The 10,924-nt window shown below is 40.6% G+C and overlaps 1 protein-coding gene across 6 annotated transcripts in view; it reads right to left on the bottom strand.

The window, feature by feature from the left end:
- The window catches only part of FKTN (fukutin), a 102,664-nt gene extending 91,992 nt beyond the window's left edge, over positions 1-10,672 (bottom strand). For 4 of the 6 annotated variants that reach the window (XR_011377528.1, XM_070045707.1, XM_060300671.1 and 1 more), the window contains exon 1: positions 10,632-10,672. The gene's annotated coding sequence lies outside the window, so the exon portion shown is untranslated. Of the gene's footprint in view, positions 1-1,949; positions 1,970-10,631 lie in introns of those variants that run through there. The other 2 variants (XM_060300672.1, XM_060300673.1) reach the window with 2 other exon arrangements.
- Positions 10,673-10,924: the final 252 nt, after the last annotated feature.

Below are 10,924 nucleotides of genomic sequence, written 5' to 3' on the forward strand. Positions count from 1 at the left end.
TGTTTTTCCGTTTCTTTTCGCTTTTCTTCTTGTAACATTTTTGTGTAGATGCTGTGCTAATTTCCTTTTTATTATTATTAATCTTTGAATGACATGAACGCCACTCAGGCCAACTATTTGCAAGAGGACTGTGGAAGGAAGAAGCAACGCTGTGTTGTGGACTAGAAGGTAGTCTCTCTCTTTTTTTTTGCGGTACGCGGGCCTCTCACTGTTGTGGCCTCTCCCGTTGCGGAGCACAGGCTCCGGACGCGCAGGCTCAGTGGCCATGGCTCACGGGCCCAGTCGCTCCGCGGCATGTGGGATCTTCCTGGACCGGGGCACGAACCCGTGTCCCCTGCATCGGCAGGCAGACTCTCAACCACTGCGCCACCAGGGAAGCCCCGGTAGTCTCTTTAGTATACAAGAAAGCTCTTTATGATACAGGGTGTTCTGTGCATGTGTGTGCGTGAGAGAGACAGAGAGAATGTATGTGAGAACAAGCAAGAGAAAGTTGTTTAGCCATTACTTCTTGCCTCACCAAGAGAGTGCTTCCTGCAAAGATTGTGTATCTGTATGCTTTCTCATTTGCTCTTCCTTTTCTGCTAGTTCATGTTGCCAAACATTCCAAGGAAGCTTCTCCCACTGCTTTTCTGTGCATCCTGACACCACTGTAAACAAGATCTATTTCTCGTTGCTCTGTCAGTTCTACCTGAGATCTCTTTCTGCCAGAATGCTCTTTTAATCTCTTTCTGCTTACATTTGACAAATATTTCTCAAATATTTCAATTTGGGATACAGGACTCTAGTCTCATCAAAGATGTAATTAAAGTTGAACAATGCAGGGGTTGGGGCACCAACCCTCTGCAGTTAAAAACCTGCATATAACGTATAGTTGGCCCTCCATATACATATGTGGTTCCTCTATATCTGCGGTTCCTTCATATATGCGGTTTTGCATCTGTGGATTCAACCACCCAGGGGTCATATAGTACTGCAGTATTTACTATTTAAAAAAATCTACATATAGCAGTTCAAACTCATGTTGTTCAAGGGTCAACTGTACATCTCTGTCTCTCATTCTCCTTGCTGTTTCAGGGTAACTTCAGATAGAAGAAGGCAAAAATGTCTTTACTCTGTCGTCTTTAAATCAGAAGTCTTAGAGTTTTAAAACAATCCAAACGAGCTTCCAGTGCAGAAGCCTATATAAAGCAAACACTACATGATATTATATAAAGTCAACAAACTACTTAAGAGAAATATCACCAGTGACGTGAGTAATCTACTTGATTTACAGATAATGCATAAAGCAAAGATAACTGAATAAATCATGATCATGTTCTATCTCCTAAAACCGTAAAAACTAGCAACATAAAACAATATTGATGATGGTATTAGTTTTGCTGTCAGCTAAACCTTGCTAAAATAAAACAGTCAAATATGTACTCTGATAAGGACAGCTCACAAGATAACAAAAAGAATATCCTTCATTTTCAGTATTTCAGCTCAGTTTCTTGTAGTTGTAGTAAATAGTGCATCAACATATTGTACACTGATTCCTAGTGAAATGTAAAGTAGCATTTGGAGTGTGCTATAGAACCCAGCCTTTTCTGTGCCAGAATTAACAGGTGGAAAGAAAGGCCTATATAAACCACTACAGAAACATAAAGTCCAAATTAATATCTTGTTCTTTCTTTGGATATAACTCTAACCTACAGTTAATTCTTAAATGAAATAAACCTCCAGAATATATCAATCACAACTATATTTTTATTATCAAGATGATATCCAATTAACTTTACTTCATTACTTATTTTCTATAAATGCCAAGGCAGTTATTGCAAAGGAAGAATATTAGCCTGTCAAAACATTCCTATTTGCTAGCACCATCTCTTCATTAGGAATGGAGTTACCACTTTAAAATGAATAATGTGATACTTTAAAAAAGAGAGGCCAAGGCTTGTTGAGTTTACCTCTAAAATCCCTCTGGCACCAACTCCCTCTTCTTTCTTCACTGTCATTCTAATTTGAACTCTAATTGTACAAATGTCTTAATTGTAACTGATGTCCCAGGTTCCACTTTCTGCCTACCCATAATCTTACCTATACATTGACAGATATACCAAGTTGCTGATAAATGAATCAAATTACACCATAATCAAAATATTTCAGTGGTTCTCTACCACCTACAAATAAAGCTCAAATTCCACATACATTTGACCCTTGAACAACACGGGTCTGAACTACGCAGGTCCACTTATATGCAGATTTTTTGCAATAATAAATAGTATTACACAATCTGTTGTTGACTGAATCTTTTGGTGTGGAACTGCAGATACGGAGGGCTGACTCTGCTACCTGCAGATTTTTGACTGCAGGGAGGTGTAAAATAAAGAATGGTGCCCACCATCCAGTTCTACAAGAATCAAGTCATTAGCCACTGCAGTTGCTGACCTACAACACATCTGAAAGGAATTCAGGGTGAAGATCAGGATGAGGCACTCTGTGCTCTGGGGAAACAGGCAAAACAGGCCCTTAGATACTTAGAAATATTTCAGGAGAAACAGTTTATGAACCTGGACCCTTCCGTCTTCCCATACTTAGAAAAGCACTAAAATCATTAACTGAGATATGTGTTCCTCGTGACTAGCAGCAACTTTCTACAGACATGTGTGCTTGAGTGCACGTACCCCTTTGCCAAAATCATGTATCTACTGACCTCCCCCACTACCTCTTCTTACTCAGAGCTATCTGAGAGACTGTCTCCCAGACTATAGTCCTCAGTAAGTCCCCAAATAAAACTGAAACTCACAGCTCTCATGTTGTGTGTTTTTATTTCAGTCGACAGAGGGTTGGCACCTGCACTGTTCAAGGGTCAACTGTAATGGCATTCAAGGGTATTCACAAACTGACTGAACACACGCAGTCAGTAGGCTTTCTCCCACTTCACACACTCTTTGGTTTTTGCCCAGGTATTCCTGGAATACACATGACCTTTCTTGCCTCTTTGCTTTATACTCATTCCCTCTTGTCTGAAATGTTCTCATCCATTTCCACAGAACCAGTTCTATACCTCTTTTCATCACTCCTCTCAAGTGACCCTTCTTTTATGAAATCTTTCATGCTCTTCAAAGTCAGAAGTGAACTCTCCTAGCTCTAAATTCCTAGTCTTACCTTCTTGAAGGGAATAAATATTTACTGTCTACCTTAACAGGCAGAGATGCCAATAAAATGCTAAGCTGGAGAGAAAATGATACAGTTCCCTATCTTCTAAGATGTTAGAGATGAGTATGTAAGAGTTTTCAAAAGAAGAATGGTGATGGTAATGGTGGTAGAGGGTATGATGTGCTAAAGAACAGCATGGGAAGTTTTTTCCAAAATGAACAAGCACCATCCTTACCACCCTCACATCTATTAAGAACCACTGTTCTAAATTGTGATAGACTCTATCAGAGATAAATATAGAGACAATTTCAAGTGTAATGGCCATAAAGTAAATACAGGTTACTATGGAGCACAAGGAGAGGAAACTAACCCTAAGGCTTTTACTACTTTCTATTTTGAATTATAGCTATTAGAATGCATGAATCATCTCTCCTACCAGCCTAAAAGTGGTTGAATTATTATCAAGAAATAAGTATGTTAAGTATACTCAAAGACACTGCACAATGCTCAAGAGAACACAAAACTACTTTTAAAAAGTTTTTATTTTAAAAAGTTCTCTGTCCTACAGAAACTTTCAAAATAAAACAGAATATGAAATACGAAAAAGTGATTTTTTTAGAGCTTAAAGCCTATACTTGGTTCCAACTCCTGAACCATAAACATTTTAAAATAACATATGGAGAAATATAGCATAGAACCAAAATAAAAACATTATTTGTGTATACATTTCTCTTTATATGTGACGTTTTAGCTATCATAATAAAAATGCTAGAGAAGACAAGTAATGTATTTTCTTACATATACTTAGGTAAAGCTTCCTAAAGAAAACAGTAATAATGGCAAAGAAGAAAGAGTACCGCAGAGATGTAAATTTAAATGAGGGGGCGGGGAGATGTAATGGGGACTCTAAGGGGAGTTACCAGGTTTAAGTACCCAAGTATCTTCCAAGTTCTAATGCAAATATGAGAAGGTTAATATAAGTATGGTATATTACAGCATAGAATTAGTCTTAGATGACTTGGAAACAGGCTCTAACTAGTGCATGAACTAGGATCTGGCAATGAAGAAGACAGGAATGGGCAGATCTGCTTCCCAGCTGAACCTTTAACGGGTTGTGGGTGTCAGAGCTATCAATCCTCTCAGTCTTTTGAGCCTGGGGTAGCTAGAGTCCAAGACTGTCACCTCCAGCCAAGAACAAACACATTCTTTTACCCTTTCTTTCGCCCTCTATTATCAATTTTGCTTTGTGTCAAGGCATGAGAAAGGTTGGAAAAAACCAGCGGTAGATAAAAGCCATATACAAATTTGAAGGAAAAATATACAGGATGGGAAGTTCAAGATAGCTCTCAGGTTCTTGCTACAGCCAAGAGCAGTATTTCATATTCTTTCAGCTTCCCATTTCCCTTTCACATTATCATTTGTTCTTTGATGGTAAAGGTACAAAAAACTTTGGCACCTGGCTTAACCTGACATCCCCTCTCCAACTACTTTTTTGAGAATCATCTTGGTAGGGATCAGTTTGAAAGAATGTCAAACGGCCTTACTTTCTTATCCCAATTCTCCCCACTACTGCCTTCTGGATCACCTCTCGATATCAGAGGCCCTTGGACAAGAAATAATCAGCCCTGACACTGAACTTAGGCTCATAAGATGATGTGTGCTAACCTGGTCCCCTCAATGCTGCTAGATCCAATTTATTCAGGAACACTGGGGAGTGAGAGGAAGGTATAGGTGGTATGAATCAGACAGAACTGAGATTCAAATATGCCCTGCACTGCAAAATAAAACAGGAGGCTAAACTACAGAGAAGAAACAGGGTAGTCTAAATAGGCAAAGGCATGTTTTGAGATAAGGCAGCAGACTGGAAAGCATAAAGAGAAAATGCTTCTGAAGAGGTATTCAGAGTTAAGATGAAAAAAAAAATCAACATTTTCAGCTGCTCTAAGCCAAAAAAAAAAAGCCCAGTAGCAACAGATGCTATCCATCTTCCTTAAATACTGCTGCTCCTTTTCCTTTCCTTTCATTGCTAAATTTGCAAAAGAGCGTCAGTAGCCTGGAAGCAAAGGTTAGACTGTAAGGGTTTAAAAAGTCTCTTTATCTGCTTACCACTCATTCACTTCTTAACCCTTTGCAATGTAACCTCTCTCAATACGCTGACACTTGAAGATTAAAAAATTAATCTCTCCATTTGATACTCCAGAAAAATCATAAATATATAGTGACTCCTTTTGAAATGGCTAGGGAGTACTGAGTTTTTAGAGAGTGTCTGAAATGAAAGACCTAGATAAGAAAGGAAGTGAAGATAGGAAGGGACTGATATTACAGGGGCAAAGTAAAAGGGTGAAGGAAGTGGCATTGCCTAATATACCTACTATTCTGTGTTTGATATGAAATCTGGATGGATGTTCTCTTTACATTCTCTTGCTCCTAATCACTTTATTAGATATACCTCCCATATCTACTGGCTACTTACTACTTATAAATATTTCACCAGACTGTTGATGATGTCCTCTTGAACATTCCACCAGCACCTAAAACAAATCACTGTCCACCTTCAAATCAGATTTCTTTCATGACTTGCCCCTCTATTCTGTTAATGGTATCCCTAAATATTTATGTTCAAAACAAAAGTTTTTGTGGTTCTAATTCCACGTCTGAGTCACCAAACTTACATTCTTCGTAGTGCCTCTACAAGCTGTTATTTCTTTCCCATTTCCAGTATAGTTAGCCTAATTTAAAGGCTTACTAACTCTGCCTAAATAGAAAGCCTCCTACATGAGTACAGATAGTCCCTAACTTACGATGGTTTGACTTATGGTTTTTGACTTTACAATGGTGCAAAAGTGACAAGCATTCAGTAGAAACCACACTTGAATTTTGATCTTTTCCTGGGCTAGCAATAAATGCCACGTAATCCCTCATGATGCTGGGCAGTGGCAGCAAGGCACAGCTCCCAGCCAACCACGTGATCACAAGAGGAAACAACTGGCCCTTATAACCATTCCGCTTTTAATTTGCAGTATTCAATAAATTATATGAGATAGTCAATACTTTATTATAAACTAGGCTTTGTGTTAGATGATTTTGCCTACCTGTAGGCTAATGTAAGTGTCCTGAAGATGTTTAAGGTAAGCTAGGCTAAACTCTAATGATGTTTGGTAGGTTAGGTGTATTAACAGCATTTTCAACTTACGATGGGTTTATCCAATTGAGGAAGATCTGTACTCTACCACCAGGCTTTCCTCAAAATACCCATCTTAGGGACCAAAGTCCAGTCATTTCTATAGTACCACTTTGTGTCACTTTCCCCTGCTTTCAGAACTTCTATGGCTTATTTAGTACTAATCCCCTAAATGAACCCATCAATACAGTGCTTGCTCACCTCGGTGCATTTGTCTATGCTATTCCTTCTCTCTACAGTGCTTTCTCCCCCACATCCTGCCCCCTCACTGTCTTTTGAGTAGTTCAGAGCATAGGCTCCGAAGACAGACTGCTATGTTCAAATCCTGCTCTGCCACTTGCAGCCTATATGTACGTCCTTAGGCAGGTTACTTAATCTTTCTATGCCCCATCTTTAAAGTGGATCTATAAATTGTACTTGACTCACGGGGCTGTTCTGACAGACTAATACATGTAAAGCACCGAACAGTACCTAGAACATGATAACTATACAATAAATGCCAGCAATAATTAATAACTGTCACCTTAAAAGCCTACTAGTAATTCCCTTTGCTCTCAGACAACTAAAGTCTCCCTCTTTTATATCCACACAGCACTGTGTATTTGTACTATTTTTGCAGTCTTAACTAGTTATAGTTCCTTGAGACAGGAGGCTACCATATGTTTCCATATTCCCCAGTATTCCATATTCTGTAGTCTTCCACAGTAGAATTCAAGCACAGACATAGATTTTAAAAGATTTATGATGGACCTCTGTTGCCCCAAGAGCTCTGTGTGCCCAGAAGAGTATACAAAAGTATTTGAGGTAAGTGGTGAATGCGAGCAACTGCAGGTGAAGAGTGACAGCCAGAGTTTATGTCACACAGGTCAGTTTGGTTTGTTCCCTCATTCATTCATTCTTCCATTAAGTTCACAAATATCACTGAGCCCCATGTACATCCTATAGACACCAGTCAACCTGCTAGCTGTTCCCTGTCACAAGACTCTACAGTAGAAACAATAGATTATGTTTATTTCAAAGGCAGCAGAAAGTTGAGGAACCAAGGATTTCTTTTGACCTAAACATTATTTAATACATTATTTCATGGGTCATTTAAGAGCTACCTTAGTAGCATACACACCAGTGTAAAAACAGTGGCTGTCTTTGGGTTGGAAGGACTGTAGGTGCTTTTCTTTTTCCTTTTTATTTATCCTATGTGAATATCGATTGATTTTGTAATGAGAGAAAAAAAGTACTAAGTTTCAAAAAAACTTTAAAAAAATTCTCTCATTCTGTGGCTCAATTAACAAATACTACAGCCCACACACATTATAAGCTTTAATTATCTTACTATCTTCCAATTTTTGGAGTAACAGAATAGTGTTAAACCAAGCTATTTTTAACTGAGTAAAGTCTTCCCCTCAAGAATGCAAGTACTTAACTGCTTGGTTGAGGATATCTGGGTGTTGATCTTAGTAAAATTATAAAGCGAATCAAACACACAGAATCAAACATAGGGCTCAGCAAGCATCAAGTACTTAGTACAAAATATAAAGTGTGAATATATGTACATACATAAAATCTGGATGGATGTTCACCAATATATCAATAATGGTCATCTCGGGGCTTCCCTGGTGGCGCAGTGGTTGAGAGCCCGCCTGCCGATGCAGGGGACACGGGTTCGTGCCCTGGTCCGGGAAGATCCCACATGCCGCGGAGCGGCTGAGCCCGTGAGCCATGGCCTCTGAGCCTGCGCGTCCGGAGCCTGTGCTCCGCAATGGGAGAGGCCACAACAGTGAGAGGCCCACGTACCGCAAAAAATAAAAAAATAATGGTCACCTCTAGGTGTGGGGATTGGCATGATTTTTACATTGTTCTTTATGTTTTTTTTATATTATCCCAAAATTTTTATAATGAGCATGTATTATTTTCATAAAGACAATAAAATTATTAATAAAAACAGCTGGTAAGTAGTAGTAGTGGCTTAATACCTGCTAGACAGGATCTAGATCTTTGCTACTTAAAAGTATGGTCCTCAGATGAGCAACCTCAGCATCATGTTGAAGCGTGTCAAAATGCAGAATTTTCAGGCCATACTGCAGACCTACTGATTCAGAATCTACATTTAATCTACATTTTAAGATCCTCAGGTGATTCATATTTGCATTAAAATTTGAAAAGCACTGATTTGGACACTACAGCCTTTACATGCAGGGACAATAGGAACAACATCTGCCTTCTTCATTGTACATCCCTAGCACACAGCAGTGCCTGAAACACACAAGTATTTGCTGAATAAATAAGCATGTAAATGATATTACTTCTGAATAGACAATCAGAACAACAGTGGAGACTGTATCTGTTTGAATTATTTTCTGCTAGAGTTCCCAAAAATGATTGCTTAATATTAATATTTACTGTAAATACTGTTAAATTATTTTAATAAAAATGTTGGCCCCCAAAATGTAATCCTTTTTGAAAAGGAGTCCTAGCTCATAGCCCTGAGATATACATGTCTCCTTCAATCATTTCTCTAGTCTCCTATCCATGCGCACACCCTATACTCTTTACAATCTCTCCCTAAAAGCAAACTCATTTTCAAGATTTTAAATACCACCTCTGAGAGAAAACTCACAAGTTTCAGTCTATAACCCCATCTGTCTATATAACCAACTCTATTTCATACACCTCAAAGTTAACAGTTTTATTCTCCATCTACTATCTCCCTGCCCCCTTCAAAGAGAATAGTTCTCCATCCTCACAGACTCCTGTTTTACAGGTTTTAGAGAAGAGAGACCACCTAATCCAAGAACATCATTTTACAGAGGAGAATAGGATCTGAAAGAAATAAATGACAGCCCAAGAGGCTAGTTATTGGCAACGCAAAGCTACAATCTGCATCACCTTACTCCCAATACATTATCACATGCTAAAATTCTGAGAGAATTCTCATTTTTATCAACAGCAGTTAAATTCACTTTTGAGAAACACAGGTTCAAAATAACAATCGCCTAGATCCAAGAAATCAACATTGTTGACATTTCTCTCATTCCTTTTTTCTTCCTTTTCAGAATGTACTGCATTTTCTTTCCACTTGGGGTTCCTTCAACCTCTAGTGCCATACTTCCCAAATCCTCCATCCTCTCAAAGCCTACCTCCGCAAATATATTCTAAAATGCCTATTCCTGTCTTCTGTATCTTTATCTATGGTGTTCAGCAGAGATAGCTCCTGATGACTCAAACCCTATCCATCCTCAAAGTACAGCTCAATCCCAGCCTTTTTTACTTTTCCCAATTCCTAATGCACTGCTCCATCACTCACTTTCATATGTGTTCATAGGCTGATGTTTATTCTTTGGAAACCTGCTATCTTCAAAAGTAGAAAGAACCTGTTGTTATCTAGGTCCTCCGTTTACATCTGAGAAAACTGAGGCCCAGAGAGAAGCGGCTTCTCTCGTTACTTGAGAAATTGGTGATGGTGATGAAATCTTAACTCAGTTCCCCAGATTCCTATCCAAAGCTTCGGTCATCTCTCTCTCTCTCTCTCTCTCATATGAAACTTTATTTAGCATGGCTAGCTGTGTCCACCCCATTATTAGGCACACAAAAGGGACACTTCAGTAAATACTCCTCCAACTGAACTGAAAGCTGAACCCAGGGGGAAAGCATAAAAGAAAGGGATGGTTAATTAAATTACCCTCACTCTAGAAAACTGCTGTAGCTCCCCCACTACCCAAGGAAGCACTCCACACTCCCTCATGGGGCATCAAGGTTCGTCCCAGTTGAGACCCAACGGTAGCTCCCGCCACATTTCTGGCCCTCCCGTCTCCGCACCCATTCCTCCAGCCATTACCCTAACACGCAGTGCTGCCCAAACCTGGTAATCCCTTTCATGCTTCTGCACCTTTGCACACACGGGCCCCACAGCCTGCAATGCTCTCCTCCCTCCCGCCGACCCCTGCCCCCGAGATCCTCTTGCAAATCCCGAGACAGCTCTCAGGACCCTATTCAAACGTCACTACCCCAGCCGGGTCCTACAAGGGTCTCAATCGGCCTCCAACACCGGACCTGTCCCGGGATGAGGATTTTACTTGCTGACAAGCCCAAGAGCGTGGGAGGGACGCCGAAGCGCACATCCACCCCGAGGTGCTCGTGGACTGCCTCACTGAGTATCCCCCGCCCGGAGCGCGCTCGACCTATGGCCTGCCTGGGCGAGGCAAGTGCCCATTAGGCTGGAGGAATGCCCAGTGACGGTACCCAAGCCACCGGCGACACCCGCCTGAGGCGCCCACCCGTCCCCGCAGGCCAAGCCGCGCCTCTCACACCTTACCTCCGCCAACACCAGCGGCAACGCCGCTTTACGGCACTCACAGCAACCGCTGCAAAAGGGGCCGTCAAGCGCGGAGCCTTTACGTACCGGTTGGTTTGATGTCGCAGCCGTTAACCCTGGCCTTCGCCTGGTCTACTACCAACGCTGCTTCCTCACCGAAGTTTACGGAGCCCGGTGATTTCCTGGCTTTGGGGATTTAGACACGTAGCCAAAGCTTTTTATCTGTTGCCTAGGTAACAACTACAGCAGGGCACTGAGGCGATCTGAGATTTTAGGAATTGCTCCTAGAATTG

Source organism: Globicephala melas, chromosome 6 (assembly GCF_963455315.2).
Source record: "Globicephala melas chromosome 6, mGloMel1.2, whole genome shotgun sequence".
NCBI classification, from domain to species: Eukaryota; Metazoa; Chordata; class Mammalia; order Artiodactyla; family Delphinidae; genus Globicephala; species Globicephala melas.